The sequence below is a fragment of the Trematomus bernacchii genome, unplaced genomic scaffold (genome assembly GCF_902827165.1).
Source record: "Trematomus bernacchii unplaced genomic scaffold, fTreBer1.1, whole genome shotgun sequence".
NCBI lineage: Eukaryota > Metazoa > Chordata > Actinopteri > Perciformes > Nototheniidae > Trematomus > Trematomus bernacchii.
In genome coordinates, this window is record NW_022987683.1 from 177,037 (window position 1) to 195,432 (window position 18,396).

General features: G+C 40.5%; 1 protein-coding gene and 1 pseudogene across 1 annotated transcript in view; both read left to right on the forward strand.

The window, feature by feature from the left end:
• Positions 1–17,572, forward strand: part of LOC117487737 — a 32,223-nt pseudogene extending 14,651 nt beyond the window's left edge.
• The window catches only part of LOC117487736 (up-regulator of cell proliferation-like), a gene marked incomplete in the record, with an annotated part of 233,858 nt that overhangs the window by 38,370 nt on the left and 177,092 nt on the right, over positions 1–18,396 (forward strand).

The following is an 18,396-nucleotide window of genomic DNA, read 5'->3' on the forward strand; positions in this document are numbered from 1 at the left end:
ATTTATTTAGAGTTAGGGCCGGAGGATGGACAAAGACATTTGCTGCAGACACAAAGTGACACAGCGCTGCCCCGAACCAATTCTAAAGGTATCTCACCAAATCCCATGTATTTAGCTGGTTCTGAGAGAATAATGAACACTCTGCATGACAAGACATAACAAAGAAATCACTAAAACACCTCTATCAGCTGACGCCAACAGGCAGGAACAAGGAGACAGAACTCAGAGAGCACAGCAGCCCAAGGTCGCAGGCCTGTGCTCAGTGAGGGCAGTACAAACTGATAAAGTAGGTCAAAGTTGTGGGCCTAGGAAAATATTTCCTCAACAGTAGACTTGTTCAAAATAAGCTTATGAAACTACAGTTTTAGGCTACAACACGTTTTTCTATCATATGTTGCTTACTTAGATGCCATTACATTATAACATGTGTGCTTGAGCAAGTGAGACAAAGAACAAGTGGTTGCCCTTCATAATGGAATGTTAATGTGTTCATGTAAACTGGAATTTAGTACTTATTTTTAGCTGAATAAATGTCTTATCCACATTTTGTGATTGAAACAAACTGTGAGTCTTTATTCTGAAAAAGGAAGGAACATAGTTTTGTGCATGAAGCCATATTTAGGTGGGTTTTATGACGTTTTTTTATATCATTTACGGTAAAAGGAATATCAATTAACTGTTTAAAGCTCAAGGCTAAGGCTCTATTGAAGGAGAAAACACTGAGGCTGTCAAATATTATTACTCTTGAGTTTACTTTCAGTGTGCCTTCATCAGTCCTCTTTAACGTGTACTGTAATGATTTATCAGACCATCTAAGAGCTTGATAACAGTATTATAAAAAACAGAGTGGTGAAACAAACACCATATTAGGATCTTAATGATAAGGGTAAAGGTCTGCTGACAATTTATTGATGTGAATTTGTTCAAAATAAGCTCATGAAACTACAGTTTTAGGCTACAACACGTTTGTCTTTCATATATTTATATTTTAGATTCTTCAGAATAGCCCCCTTTTGCCTTGATGACAGCTTTGCACACTCTTGGCTTCTCTCAGTCAGCTTCATGAGGTCGTCACCTGGAATGGTTTTCCAACCGTCTTGAAGGACTTCCCAGAGGTGCTGAGCACTTGTTGGCTGCTTATCCTTCACTCTGCGGCCCAACTGATCCCAGACCATCTCAATTGGGTTGAGGTTGGGTGATTGTGGAGGCCAGGTCATCTGACGCAGCACTCCATCACTTTCATTCTTAGTCAAATAGCCCTCACATAGCCTGGAGGTGTGTTTGGGGTCATTGTGTGTTGAAAAACAAATGAGGGTCCCAGTAATCCCAAACCAGATGGGATGGCATGGCGCTGCAGAATGCTGTGGTAGCCATGCTGGTTAAGTGTGCCTTGCATTCTGAATAAATCACCAACAGTGACACCAGCAAAGCCCCCCCCCCCCACCATCACACTTCCTCCTCCATGCTTCACGGTGGGAACCACACATGCAGAAACCATCCGCTCACCTTCTCTGCGTCTCACAAAGACACCGCGGTTGGAACCAAAAATCTCAAATTTGGACTCATCAGACCAAAGTACAGATTTCCACTGTCTAATGTCCAATCCTTGTGTTTCTTGGCCCAAACAATTCTCTTCTTCTTGTTGTTCATCCTCAGTAGGTGGATCTTTGCAGCAGTTGGACCCTGAAGGCCAGATTCACGCAGTCTCCTCTGAACAGTGGATGTTGAGATTTGTCTGCTCCTTGAGCTCTGTGATCATTTATGTGGGCTCTAATCTGAGGTGCTTTTAATTTGTGGTTTCTGAGGCTGGTAACTCTGATGTATTTATCCTCTGCAGCAGAGGTAACCCTAACTCTAGGGGGTCCTCATGAGAGCCACTTTCATCAGAGCATTCGATGGTTTCTTTGACTGCACTTGAGGATACATTCAAAGTTCTTGACATTTTCCGGATCGACTGGCCTTCATTTATTAAAGTAATGATGGACGGTCGTTTCTCTTTACTGAGTTGAATCGTTCTTGCCATAATATGGATTACAACAGTAGTCAAATAGGGCTTTCCACTGAGCACTAACCCTACCTCTGCACAACACAACTGATGGTCTCAAACACATTAAGAAGGCAAGTGTTTCCAAAAAGGCACACGTGTTCATTGAAAACCATTCCAGGTGCCGACCTCATGAAGCTGACTGAGAGAAGCCAAGAGTGTGCAAAGCTGTCATCAAGGCAAACGGGGGCTACTTTGAAGAATCTAAAATATATAGGTCACCCATGTAATGAGCCCACTTACCTTCAGAAGATTCTTTCAAGTGTACCCAGGAAGGAGAAGCCTTATGTCGTCACACTTTGTCGGTAATTGAACTGACACAGCTGTCCCACTGCAGAAAATTAGATAGTAACATTTGTTTGCGTTTTCATCTTTAAAATATAATTCAAGAGAAGGATGTATCTGTTTATATCTGCCAAATATCAAAAGTGACTAGTACTTTTAACATCATTTCCAACTTTCCTTTTTTAATGGTTGGTGAAATGCAGTTTTCTATCTTCATTTAAATGTGCTTAAAAACAAACAAATACTGAGGTTGAACATGCAGTCAAGATAAAGTAGAAGCTCTTGGAGGAATGACTAAATAGGATGCACAGCGTTTCAAACTAAATCAAATCATTCCAAAAGCCAAGTTACACAACAGGTATCTGACATTTGTGGGCGTGCCAGTAGGCAATGGTTCATGATGAGCCACTGATATCGATTACTGGACAATATGTTATTCTGAGGCAACACAAAATAATGAGGTACCATTCCCATGTAATCAGAAGAAAGCTAAACATGAATCTGGTTGGAGAAAAACGAAGAAAGAAAGACATTTGTTCTCTGACTCTCGTTTTTTCAAACGGCCGATCACACAATTGTCAATACAGAAGGCATTGTCTTGTCAAATTGTAGACTTGACCAAATAAGCTTCTAAAAATATAGCTGTCGACCAAAGCACACTTTTCTATTAGCAATATGTTGCTTACTTAGATCCCATTGTGATAGAAAGAGCAAATGGTTCCCTTTTAAATTGAATAAATGTGAAAATGTAACCTCGAATGTATTCATAGTTTTACTTTGGTATGCTATTAATTGTACCTGGGAATGTGTAAGCATCATTGTCTGATTGAAGGAAACGATGTGTCCTAATTCTATAAAAAGGAAAGAACACACCTTTGCTCATGAAGCCATCTGAGGTGGGTTTCATGAAGTTTGTGATATCATTTATTGTAAACTGAATCCTCATTTCCAAGAAACCACATGATGAATGAACTGTCTAAAGCTCAAGGCTCAGGGTCTATTGAAGGAGAAAACACTGAGGCTGGAAAACATTATCACTCTTCAGTGTACCTTCATCAGCATTCTTTAACGGGTACTGTAATGATTTATCAGACTAGAAGCCTGATAACAGTATTATAAAAATCAGAGTGGTGAAACCCTGATAAACCATCTTTTCTATGCAACGATCTGTCTACTCTATCAGCGCTGGTTTCCAAGTACGGGGCCAAAAATAAATTGCAACACAACGTTAAGAAGAGTCTTGTCATGATATGCAGAGGCAAAGGGGATAAGGACCTCAACTTTCCAGATCTTTATCCATCATGGTAAGTGCTATTTGTTTGTAATAAAACAATAATCTGGTCATCTTAATTATGTGTGATGACGGATCAAATACAGTAACTGCTGTATATTATATGCTCCTACTAACATAATGGCAACTTACTTATTTTATTAATTAACTATTAATTTGTCAAAACAAGCTTATGCAAATATATATTTGTACTAAAGCACAGATTTTTGGAACTGTAGACAGAATCTTCATTTCCAAAAAACCACATGATCAATATGCTGTCTAAAGCTCTATTGAAGAGAAAAACATCAGTAATCAATATCATCAATCTCAGCACTGAGTGTACTTTCATTAGCCCTCTTCAATGTGTACACACATGATTCATCTAACCAACTATGAGGTTGATAAACATTAAAATGATAGAAAGCAGAGTTATCATAAACCGTCTTTTCTATGCAGACGATCTGGATACTCATTCAGTGCTGGTTCCCAAGTATAGGGTCGAATATGATTTGCAAATTTATGTTTAAAAGAGTTTCATCATGATATGTAAACAACACGATAAGGACCTTAACTTTCCAGATCTGCATTTATCAGTCAGAATTGCTGGAACGGAATGTCAAATTGAAATTGTAACCTTGAATTGGTATTTAATTTTATCTAAAAAAAGTGTAATAATCATTGTGTGATTGTTCTAATTCTGAAAAAAAGAATGAAAAAAAAAGGGTTTTAATTTTTTTTTCATGTAATTGACTGTAATCTTTGTTTTCAAAAACCACGTGATCCATCAACTGTCCAAAACATATTTGAAAGTAGCTTTACCTAGCAGCATAAAAGGATCAGTCTGCAGCATTGCAGGATAAACCATTAAAGCTGTAAAACATTATCACTTTTGATTATAGTGTGAACTAGATAATCCTTTACGGGGAAATAAAACAGAGAGAGTCACTACGCACTTGAGTTGCCAGAGAAGTGCAGAGCTTTCTTCTCAGGACTAAAACTTAACCTATAAAAAACTATTGCATATACAATAGATAAAAAACTCCAGGATAAAAGAAGAGATACCATGGTTGATCTGAAAAGGTACGAGACACATTCTTTTGTCAGTGATTGTATTTTGATGCAACATACAGTAAGTGTTGGAGTGGATGGTGTTACTGAGTTTAATTTGATAACTTTCAGTGAGAAGCTGTATGAATAATGTGGAGGGAGAGCCATGGCTGAAAGAGTATCTACAATGGAGAGCCCTGATGAAGAGGTAAACGGTTAGATATCAGCTACTGTGAATATGGTATCAGTAGATACATTTCAAATCTAAACATATTTTTCTCATATTATGGATCAGTTTCCTTTGTTCAAGAAAAGAGAATCCCCACAGGGAAATCCAGGTGTCCTAGCACAGTGCTGTTCTGTGCTGTGCGGTTGTTGCCTGAGCAATAGGAAATTAGAGAACACTCCAGCAGCACCACAGTCCAACTGTAAGTATGACTGTCAATGTCTGATCCAATGTAATGACTTCATATTTGCTGTAATGTAAAGATACTGAGATGCACTTTTCTAATCTTATGACAGATCCTCCACCTCCACCTCCACCTCCACCAATAACTATTGTAAATACTAACCAGCAGTCTTTCATTTCACCACCTGATATCCCTCCTGCTGCGCCCAGCACTGTGAATGGTCGCACAGGTACATCTAAAACAAATCCATAAAAAGCAAACGTGGATAATTCCCTCAAAATGTATACTCCTTACACTGAGGGACACTGTTGATGTATGTAATGAATATTAGTTTTAGACAAATTAAGTCCATATTGTTATTTGATGTAGCTTTCTCTGTTACCACACTATTTTACTGCAGTTAAGCAGCACTTTAGAATGCAGACAAACTTTGACAGAATATGAATTTTCAGTTTCAGTGAAACCTTTATATGTTCCCATAGAGACCAGCCCTCCTGTGCAGGTTACAGTCGACCACGTCAGCAGGGAGTCATCGCCTCGGGACACAATAAGCAAGCCTACTAAAACCTCTGCCCAGACAGGTAAGTCAAATGAAATCATTATTGCATGGCTGCAGACAACGTCAAAGGTTTGTATAAAGAAATCAGTAATGTAATGGGAACTCAAACATAAATATTGGAATTGGACAGATGGTGTTAGGGTTTTGTATTTTTGTTTTCTTTTTTCCACCTTTGTTTTGAAATGTTTTCCTCCTTGGCCCTTTCTCATGTCTTCAAATGTTCCTCCTCGACTCCTCGACTCCTCGGTCCTCCGGTAGTGACCCGGAAATGAATTTTAGCGCGCCATGTTGAAGGACATCTCATTTCTCGAAATGCACATCGAGGACCGAGCATCGAGCGTCGAGGAGGCTCTCTGGAGGAGCTATAACCGAGGATACACTGATGGGTCCTCCACGGCTCCTCCGTGGATGCATTTCCGGGAACAGAGATGTTTCAAAGAGTCGTGACTTATCTCAGCCAATGACAGCTCTGCATGCATCCCCTGGATATTATTTTATTAACTGCTTTCATCGCGACGCGATGTTTACAGTGAGAACAGCTGTGAGGTCCGTGCAGAAAGCAGAGCAGTGTGTATAATATATATCATATCACTCAGTATAACAGGCCTACTCTCTTTATTTGCTTTAGTTTAGTAGATATCTACAAACAAAGTCGATATTTTTCTAAAACCATTTAGTGCTTCACATAATAAAATACACAACGGCTGTAGCCTGATTATATGCTTTAGGAGCTGTAGGTGCGTGTGTGTGGTGTAGGTGTGTGTGTGTGTGTGGTGTAGGTGTGTGTGGTGCAGTGTGTGCGTAGATGCAGCGGACAGACAGGTCTCAGTTGGTTTGGTGTCCTCTGCTTACTTGTAAATAAAACTTTTGGCCCGTCATTTATTTCCCTCATTGTAGCGACCAGAGAGGGGGGGGGGGGATATATCCAGTCTCTGATAGTGTTACGTTATTATGAGAGTGCTCTGTTTGATTCTGAAATTGTATATATTTATATAAATATATACATATATGTGTGTGTGTGTGTGTGTGTCCGCATCTGTAGCCTGTTATTGTCTCATTATACCGCACTGTGAATGAATTAAAAGTAAATATATAAGTGGTCATGAACACATCTGTCCATCAGACAGAGGGCTGCTGTGCCTCCTGTCATCATTAATGGACGTCTCTTTAAAATGACCACTCAGAGGAGAGGAGTTCTCATTTCTCTAACCACCTGCTGCTTCCCCTCCTCTCTCCTCGGTTCCCCTCCTCGGCTCCTCCGCTCGCATCTCCTGTGGGCAGGACTAAGTCTCGAGGATAGGAGTCGAGGAGGGGAGTCGAGGAGGAACATTTGAAGACATGAGAAAGGGCCCTTGTGTCTTCTCTGTTCCTTCTTCCTGTGTTTGCCTTCCTGTCGTTAGTTTCCCTGGTGTGTCTGATTGTCTGATTGTGTTCACCTGTTGCCCTTGTGTTTCTGCCTCCCTTACCCCAGCTGTGTCTTGTCTTGTGATTACCCCTCCCTGTATTTAGTCTTGTCTCTTCCTTTGTTCCCCTGTCGGTTCATTGTTGGTTTTTCCTGTCTCCCTCCATGTCAGTCACGGTTGTCTCTCCTGTCTCCCTCCATGTTGGTCACGGTCAGTTTTTGTACAACCTATTTGTTTCTTGCCATGTTTTTGTTCAGCTTTTAAAATAAAGCTCGCTTTTTGTTTCGAGACCTTTTACCTTTTTTGATAGTCTGCATTTGGGTCCTACCCTTCCACGCATCCTAACGGATGGCTTTATTTGCACATGCTTCTGGGTTGATGTACTCTTCAGAAGAAGAAGTCCAGATTCCATCCCTGCAGTATTTATCTTTGAATACAAGAAAGTTACCAATTTCTTCTTCTGAAAGACACCCGTTTGGCTGTTTCTATAGATCCTGCCTCACAACATGCTAACAAATTTGACTTTTTACATACGTTATGTTACTTTTAGCAAGATCTTATTAAAAAATACAAATATATAAATCAACTACTGAATTATGATGTATTGTCATTGATTAGCTGAAAGTAAAACAGTAATAAAAGCGAGCTTCACCTTTACCAGCTGCAACATTTAAATTGTGACCACATTAATAGATTACTAATTACAATATATATTATTATAAAATTGTTAAAAGCTTTTAGTTTTGGTACACACATCTCTACTTTAATTTCTACACTTTGGTATCAATATTTATTGAGTACTTTTTTCAACACTGTTAAAAAGTATAATGAAATGCATAATAGTTAAGTCAGGATAAGAACAACTGAACCTTTTATGGGTCTAGAGCATAAGTATGTATACAGTTTATACGGTTTAACCCTCCCCAGGATATTCTGCTGTTAGGTAATATTATTGATGACAGCACCCTTTTTGAGTTTCATTCAATTATCACCTATGAATAATGCCAATGTCCAGTTCAGTGCCAGGAGGATTTTCATCAACCTGCCGTATTCTGATCCAAAGAAATGTCTCTATCCACCTCTTCAAGGTCCTTTAACCAACAATTCATTAGCAGGCTGCGATTAGACAAGCAGTTTACTGACTGACTGAATGGCCAACGTAGTCATAGTTTTAGCAATTGATAAATATTAAAATATATTTTGATCCATGCTTAGGGTTGGTGGAATAACGGATAATGTTTTTAGTATGATTCTCTTTCATTTTCTACAGAGCCACACCTTGAGAGTTTTTTGGAGGAACTGGGGTTGGATCACCACTACAAAGAGAAGTTATCCCTAAGCACACTTCTTAGGATTGACAAGAAGACCATTACTGATAAACCTGCTAAGTGTAATTCAGATCTTCCATGGTATTTTCTGAAGAAACTAATGATCGTTAACGTGACAGCTAGGAATGTAAAATGTACACCTTCACATGAATCATACTGTGATTATAACTTAGATCTTGATAATTTCGATGAAAGTACACATTCAGGTGACACACTGAATCCTCTTGATATTATCACTGCTCTCTTCCTGTGCTCTGATGGTTTTGTACAGCAGGAAATGGCCCTCAAAATGTCCATGTGTCAGTTTTCCGTGCCTCTGTTGCTTCCCAACTGTGACACAAAGCAGTGCACACTCATGCTTTGGGCCATGAGAGACATTGTTAAAAAGTACAGACCTCAGTCACTTTCAGAATCCAAGGGATTTATTGAAGAGAGAATTGTTGTCTCTGAACTTCCAATGATATCTTTTGTGAGACTGGGTGAGTGCTCCTTGTCCAAGTCAGAGATCCTCAATAAGCTTCTGAGCAGTTCTCAGCAGTACCATGACACCTTTGTTCACTCCAACATGGAGGGTGGGGACAGTCCAAGGAGAATATCCAGTGGATTGGTGGAAATGACTTGGTACCTCCCTTGTGGGAACAAAAACATGGATGTCTTCAGCGAGCCAGTTGCTGTAGCTAACCTTCGTGGGGACATTGCTTCATTTGAAACACAATTTGCTTTCTTGTGTCAGACATCTGCAGCAGTTTTTGTGTTCTTTGATGCTTTGAACTCTGAGTGTGAGCTGCTAACCAACCAAAACCACAAGGCCCAGATCTTCTTGGTGGGTAACCGTCAAAGCAAAGATTTCAAATTAGATGCTGTAAAAAAGGTAGCAACCAAGTTGGACTTGACAAACAGCAACATCATTTTAAAGACTAAGGGCATGAATGATAGGGCTGTGCATCTTCACTGGTCTCACGATTCGATTCGATTACGATTATCCTGTCAACGATTCGATTCAATTCGATATCCCGATGCATCACGATGCATCACGATTCATACCAATGCGTTGCATCCTCAATTTTCTATATTACTGCACATGGCTTATTTTTCATCAATGCATACATGCAGTAAATACATATGAACTCTCTTTTTATTATTTAGAAAGTGCTTCAGAAATCAATAACATAAATGTCTTGACATTAATTTATAAACCAAAATAAATTAATTGTATATGTCTAGCCTCCCTATATCTGTTTGTGAAGTTGTTCCACCCTCAAAAACAAAAAACTAATGCTTCTGCAGTCGAGCTGCAGCTTCTAGCAACGGTCTTCTGTTAAAGAAAGGACACTGAATGTCCTGAATGTGGCATCACACACAGGACTTGAGTCTGAACACAGCAGACAACAGGAGTATTTACAATAGCATATACAAACACAAATACTGCATGTGGGTGCACACTTACATTCTCTGTCTTACTGTTACATAATGTATGAGATTAAGTTAGCTTCATTATATCTCAATCAGTGAATAAGTGAATAATAAAGTTTCTATCGGGTCACTATCAGCCTGTCACTCATTCTTTTCAGGGAGGGGGCGGGGTTTGGAGGAACGGAGAGGAGATGGTGATCGCGGAAGCTTTTTTCCTCCTGCCTTCACAAACTTTACACACGTATATAATAATATCGTCTGAAAATTGCTAGAGGACAATCATACTCTGCAATCCAAGACTTAATTAAATCCACCAAAAACCTGACATGATTGTAACGCGATTATTTTTGAAAAACATAAATCCTTGTGTCTCTGAGCCGCAGCGACACGGAGTGATTCAGAGCGGGTCCTTTTGCTGTTGGTTCTGGACTGGTGTTCTTGTGTTGGTGGATAAAGCAGACTGCTCCGTGTTTGGTGCCGCTGTCACGTCTGTTCCCTGATCTCTGCGTCACCGACCGATTTGATATTAAAGTGACAGAAAAAAAAACATTATAGTAAAGCCGCGGCCGGAAAATCAGGAAGCAACGTTACTACGCTATAATCGATTATCTTCCGTCACTGCATCGAGACCGAATCGTCCACGTCCGCATCGCAATGCATCGTAGAAACGATTATTTTCAACACCCCTAATGAATGATGCAGACTTTGTCAAAGATTTGCGGGAAAAAGTCAGCAATGCATTTGAAAACACACAGATGAAGAGGGGAATTGAGAAGATGGCTGACGTTGCCCATGAACATGGAATCTGTGTTGATGAAGACTCTCCAGAGTGCCAGGAAGCGAAGAAAAATGCAGATGCCATCACTGCAGAAATTCAAGACATTCTTAAATACAAAGAAGCTCAGCTTCCCTTGCAAGGCCAGATATGGAAAGACCTTACTCGCTTAGAGAAGAGGGAGTGGGAGAGGGAGTGTCTGCGTGCGCATCTCTCCCAGATGAGCTAAACAGTTTTTTTGCACGCTTTGAGAGCAGCCAGGCTGTGGAGGTACAGAGGGACCAGGAGCTACACTGCCCTTTTGTTTTAAATAGGGCAGATGTGTGTAAATCCTTTAAAAGGGTTAACCCACACAAGGCTCCTGGACCTGATGGCATCCCTGGCCGTGTTCTCAGGGTGTGTGCAGTTCAGCTGGCAGAGGTGTTCACAGACATCTTCAACAGGTCCCTGCTGCAGTCTGTAGTCCCCACATGTCTTAAACACTCCACCATCATTCCTGTCCCCAAAAAGACAATCATCACCTGCCCCAACGACTACCGCCCAGTAGCACTCACCTCCATCATAATGAAGTGCTTTGAGCGGTTAGTCAAATTATTCATCACCTCCTCCCTCCCTGACTCTCTGGACCCCCTGCAGTTTGCCTACAGAGCAAACAGGTCCACAGACGACGCCATAGCCCTCACCCTCCACACTGCCCTCTCACACCTGGACCCGAAGAACAGGAACACATATGTGAGAATGCTGTTCATTGACTACAGTTCAGCATTCAACACCATTGTGCCCTCCAAGCTGGCCATCAAGCTCAGAGACCTCGGGCTCAACAGCGCCCTCTGCGACTGGATCCTGAACTTCCTGACGGGCAGACCCCAGGCAGTGCGGGTGGGAAATATCACATCCTCCACCCTGATTCTTAACACCGGTGCCCCTCAAGGCTGCGTGCTCAGCCCTCTCCTCTACTCCCTGTTCACCCACGACTGCGTGGCCACACACAGCTCCAACACCATCGTGAAGTTTGCTGATGACACGACCGTCATCGGCCAGATCACAGACGATGACGAGACGGCGTACAGAGAGGAGGTCGAAAACCTGACATCTTGGTGCCAGGAGAACAACCTCCATCTCAACATCAGCAAAACAAAGGAGCTGATTGTGGATTACAGGAAGCAGCAGGGAGAGGGACACGCCCCCATCGCCATCAATGGGACTACGGTGGAGAGAGTCAAAAGCTTCAGGTTCCTTGGGGTCCACATCACTGAGGACCTGACATGGTCTCTTCACACCACCACCATCACCAAGAAAGCTCGACAGCGGCTCTTCTTCCTCCGCAGGTTGAGGAGGTTCAAAATGGATTCCAGGATACTCTGCAACTTCTACAGGTGCACGATAGAGAGTATCCTCACTGGCAGCATGACGGCCTGGTACGGCAGCTGCACCGACCTCGATCGTAAGGCTTTACAGAGGGTGGTGAAAACTGCACAGCACATCACCAGGACGGAGCTGCCATCCATGGAGGACCTTTACTCCCAGCGGCTCAGGAAGAAATCACTACGGATTATCAAAGACCCCCATCACCCCAGCCACAAACTGTTCTTTCTGTTGCCGTCTGGCAGACGTTACCGCAGCATCCGGGCAAGGACAAGAAGATTCGGAGACAGTTTCTTCCCGCGGGCAGTGAGACTGTTAAAAAATTGAACTGTTGAAACAACTTCAAACATTCAACTGCTACTCAGTAGTATGTATCTAATACCTAATATATATATATCATTCCAATAACTTGTATATAGACTCATACTGCACTATTCCACATCATAACTTTATTTCATTTTTATAACTATTATTATTTTTGTATTGCTCTTGCTCTTATTGTTATTATGTTATGTTATTATGTTGCATTGTTGGAGAAGCCTGTGACATAAGATTTTCAACTGCATAATTACTCTGTAGCTATGTCAGATTGACAATAAAGAACCTTGAACCTTGAGAAGGAAGAATTCCGACTTAAGAATGTTGGGTCTGAAAATATAGAAAAGTACAAAAGTGATCTTCAGCAACAGAAAACCAAACTTCGGGAAAAACAGAACTCTTTCCGACAGCTCATTAGGGACTGAACTGAAGCTTCCCTTTCCCTTCCTGAAACAGACCCAGCACGTCAACAACTACAGCATCTCCCCAAGCTATGTGCTGAGTTAATGCTTGATGGATTTCCACTTGAGCTTGTAGATGGAGAAGCATCCAACATACCTCTCAGATGGGTGACTGACGTTCTCTCTCAGCTCAATGACTTGGTGTCTCCTAAGAACAAGATCCTGGTAGTCACAGTTCTTGGAGTTCAGAGCACAGGAAAGTCCACTCTCCTCAACACCATGTTTGGAGTGCAGTTTGCAGTCAGCAGTGGTCGATGCACTCGAGGTGCCTTTATGTTGCTGATTAAAATCAATGAAGATGTCAGAAAAGACTTCAACTGTGACTTCATGGTGATCATTGACACTGAGGGCTTAAAGTCACCAGAGCTCGCACAACTGGACAATAGCCACGAGCACGACAATGAGCTTGCAACACTTGTTGTGGGGCTGAGTGATATCACCATCATCAATGTTGCAATGGAGAATTCAACAGAAATGAAGGACATCCTACAGATAGTTGTACACGCTTTCCTCAGGATGAAAGAGGTGGGCAAAAAGAAGCCCAAATGTCAGTTTGTTCACCAGAATGTGTCCGATGTTTCAGCCCATGACAAGAACCTGCGAGACAGGGAACTGCTCCTGCAACAGTTAAACGAGATGACCCAGGCAGCAGCCAAAATGGAAAAGAAAGAAGAGTACTCGAGCTTCACTGATGTGATGGAGTACAGTCCAGACACAGGAAACTGGTACATTCCTGGACTCTGGAATGGAAACCCACCGATGGCACCAGTCAATGCAGGCTACAGCGAGGCTGTCTATGAGCTCAAGAAGAACATCATCCACATTTTGGGAAGTTGTGGATCATCAGCTAATAATATCTTGGAGTTTACAGAGTGGATGAAGAGCCTGTGGACGGCAGTAAAACATGAAAACTTCATCTTCAGTTTCAGAAACAGTCTCGTGGCTGATGCATACATGAGGCTGTGCACAGAATTCAACAAATGGGAATGGGACTTCAAAAAAGAAATGTTCACATGGGTTACACAAGCTGAAACAAGAATCTCCAACTTCGGTACACCTGCTGATAAATCTAACAAATCTGACATGAGAGAACTTCTCTTGCTATTGAAAAACAAAGCTTTGACAGAGCTGTCTAAATGGGAAACAAAGCTTCTTGGAAATGTGGACCAGTACTTCAAGCAAACAGAGGGTCATGTCTATCTTGTTGAAGGATACAGACAGGAGTTTAAAAACAGTGCAAAGAGCCTTCGACGAGAAATGGAAAGATCTGTGTTTAATCAACTCACAGCAGCAGCTGACATCAGACAGGGGATGACAGAAGTTGATAAAATCAAGGAGAACCACACAAAGGACTTAGAGGGCAGAGTATGTGTATTGATTGAAGAATGTAGGAAGGAAAAAGTCAAGATGACAGAGAAAGAGCTGGACAAATAATTTGAAAAGATGTGGACTAAAACAGTGAAGGAACTTTCCTTTACAGAAATGAAGGTTGATGACATTTTCACACCTGTGTCTCACCACCTGAGAACAAATCTATCAACCAAGGGAGGTCATGCAAGTGATTTGTTAAGTCAAAAAAGCCTGAGAGAATGTGGACAGGGGCCTTTTAAATATACAGTTGAAGGATTCTTAAATCAATGTGCAGACAAAGTTAAACAGTGGTTTAAAATACCAGATAATGCAAAGGCTGTACAACAAACAGCTGACAGCATCATTGCAGTTTGCTCACAGATGATGACTGACAAAGTGCAAAGAAAGAGTAATTACCATGATGCCTACATCGATGAGATTCTAAACATGATTGATGAGAGGCTGCAAAACAATCAGGAAGTTGGAACAGACATCACTTTTGAAGTCTCTCTGAAACAGCACATCTGTGCAGACGCAGCCAGAAGGTTTCAGAAAATGCATCAAGATTTCATCCATGAAAATGATCCCTACAGATGTCTGAACGAAAACAAAGAAAAGTTTCTTGCTGATTTCAAAGACGTGTTCCATAATGTAGACCAGTGCCAGAAGAAGGCAGAAGAATTCACAGACCGATGCTTGAAGCCTGCAGTCGAAGACTTTGTCAACCGTTCCCTGGGTCCTGATATCATTGGTGAAATGAGGACAAGTGAGCAGTTCAGCACAAGAATGTCCTTCCAGTATTCACTTTTACTGGATCTGCTCTCAGAGGATGACTTTAAAAAGTACCAGAGCTATATTTGCTCATATGAGAAATATGTAAAGAAATGGATACTCAACAAAATATTGGAACACTTCTCAAATGGGTCTACGGAGTTTGAGGATCAACATCTCCAGTCATGTGTCAACAGAATAAATAATGCTATCCAGAAAGCTAAAACAGAAAAGAGTGGCAACTTAAAGTCATTTGTTGAAGATGTCTGTCAGGAACTTGGTGACAAACTGGTCATTTCCCAGGATGCTCTTGGGGCATTCATGACCCTGAATAATGCCGACCAGGAACAGTTTGCTCACTGGCTCACTAAGTGTGTGACGGAGATGGCATAAACTTTTAGAGAGAAGTTTGAGAAAACAAACATCCAAACTAAACTACAGAGCCTTCATGTGAATCCTCAGAACGAGCTTTTCAACACACTGATTGGATGTGGTGAACAGTGTCCGTTCTGCAAAGCGCCCTGTGAGGCAGGAGGAACAGCCCACACTGAGCACTTTGCTTCACTTCATCGACCAGAGGGTCTGGGTCAATACAGATGGAGTGATTCAGAAAAACGTTGCATTGACATATGCTCTTCCTCTGTGAACAGTGACATTTCTTTTCGCTGCAGTGATACAAAAGATCAACCGCACCCTTACAAGCGTTACAAAGAAATCTATCCGGACTGGAAAATCCCATCAGATGCAAGCCTCCAGGCATCAGACTACTGGAAATATGTACTGGCAAACTTCAACAATGAGTTTGCAGCAGCATACAAGGCAAAGCCTGCTGATATTCCTGAAGCTTGGAAACTTATCACACCTGAGCAAGCAGAGGCAAGCCTCAAAGAGTCATTTCATATCTAATGAGAAACTACAAGCTTTGTGCTCACAGAGGGTCCCGTCCTCCTCATTACAGTCATCATCCTCTCATGGACATTTAGATTACACTTGATTTATATGAAGAGAAGCACACAAAGTAACATGCTGTTTATGAGATGGCAAGGTTGACCAAATATTTCAACAACAACTTACAAGGAATTTGTAAACGTTTCAGTTTGATTAACATACTTTAAATCCTTATTGTTTTGGTTGTTATTGTAGTATCAATTAATCAGATTATTTCCTTAAATTAACCGATGCAAACATTTTTGCTTTTATGTTTTTCTGTGGTTTTGTCATAAACACATTAACAATTGTAATGTTTTAAAATATCATTCAGTCTTCATGTCAACATGAAGATTATACAATGTCTTTATTTTTATTTCAAATAAGTATCTGATTCTTATTATTTACATTTTTATTGACACATTCAGAATTGTTGTCTTTTCATTTCTGAGCTGCATCAAAAGCCACACATTTAGATTTTTAAATCAGTGAATGAATCATTGTGTTTTAGTGGTGGTACAGTCAACATGTAAACATGACAGAAAGTCTGTTGTAATCAAGTTCAGTTTGACATGTGACTGTTTCCCAGAGAGGTAGAATCTATTCTTATTTTGTTTCATTTATATATTTACATATTCAATGTTTAAAGGAGAGGTGTCATGGCCATTTCCACTGATCATAATTCCATTGTTGAGGTATACTAAAATAGATTTATATTGTGCATTTTTCCAAACTCACATTGGTTTCTCATACAGCATCTCTGTAAACTACTTGTATTCACTGAATTTCACTATTTGCCTTTAACGGCTCGTTGTAGCTCCAAAAGCTCCAGCCCCCACCCTCCCTGTGAGCACAGTGTGCTCTGATTGGTCGGGACGTTGTGAATAGCGCTGAGCTCCGTGGAGGTGTTGCTTCCTTGTTTAGGATACACAGCCAAACACAGCCAAACTCATCCTGAGCACACACAAACTCACATCCGAAGTAAAAACAATAAGTGTGGCTTGATATTGAGTAAGAAAAAGGTTGATAAACGCTGTGAGAATGGGTCTGCAGAGAGAATGGGTTTGCAGAGAGAATGGGTCTGCAGAGAGAATTTTGCCACGATCCCAACTGTCTGTTATCAGCCTGCAGCCAGGGAGGAGAAATCAGCTGAGCTGCCTGCTCCCTGCACACAGATGTGTGTGTGAGGAAGTCCGTGGATCGGTCAATTTGGACCAATCAGCGGGGGCTTAACGTAACGGCTCCGCGGACGTAACGTAACGGCTCTTCGGGATTGGTCCATTTCGTTCCGGGTACCGCATGACATCAGGCGGTACCCGGAAGAATCAAATGGGCAGTGACGTATCTCCAACGAGGCGTTTTGGGGAGGTATTTTCTGTGTTAGAGTTTTACTCGCTACAGGGTGTACTTTGAGGGTTTTGACTCTGCACACCGTTTACATGCATAAAAACCTTCGTAACACACAAGGGGACGGGTAATAACCGGAAAAGCATGACATGGGAGCTTTAACATATCATTCAATCTAAATGTCAACATGTAGATTACACATGAATGTTGTTCTTACCTTATTGAGTGCTATATGTCATTGTCTTACCAAAAACCTGAAAGTCTTTCTTTGTATTCCAATCAAGTATTTACCTCCAAATATTTACATTTTGATGTTCATGTTATAATATTAACTCAAAATGTATTATGTTAGTTTTCATTTTCAAATGCCACATTTTTAACATTTTTAGATCAATTAAAGGATAATTTAGTTCATATTCAGCATGTCAACATGTAAACATGACAACAAGTTTGAATCAACTTAAGGATGATATAAAGATGGTATTGTTTTTGTGAATATTTATTTTGTTGCATTTTTCATGTTTTGTCAACGTGTAGGTTATCCTTCAGGTGGTTTTTATTACCTAATCGAGTATGACATTTAATTCTCTTTGTTCAAAATCTATAACCACTTTGTTTCCTGTCATTGAAGAATCTGATATCACATATTTACATGTATTACTCACTTAAAAGATCATTCAATATAAAAGTGCTATTGTCAACAAGTAACAGCATCATATATGATCTTTCTTTTACTCAGATCTTCTAATCTTTTGTTTCTGTGAAGTATCTGATTCTTTATATTTACGTAATACAAAACACCATTCATTCTTTATACTGTTTATTTCTTTATATTGTTAACATGTATACTTACTACTGTTTACTATTTCAATAAAGAGACCACATCTGCAGACTGGCTATGGATGTCTTTAATGTTTCGCAGATCAGAATCACAGCATACAGAGTATAATAACTTCTAAAGTAAACAGAAATATCATCACCTCATTTATTTATATAGTTTAAAAATATATATATTTTTTAATAATCATCTTTTTTTAATACCATTATTTTAAAAATGTTGTTCATCTGTAATGGCATCCAAGGTTTCCTTTGATGCCACTATAGAGCGGGGTTGACGACACGCAATCCAGAGCAATAAGCAGCCGAAGGTTTTCAGTCAAAAAATGTAATTTATTAACAAAAAAGGTATTGACTTAAATAGTCTCAAAATAACAAATCTAACTAATAATTTCGGCGATATACTTTCCTATATAAACTATACTTTGCAGTCCAATTTGCAACACTAATTTAGTTTACAATTTGCGGTCGAAAAACTGTTCC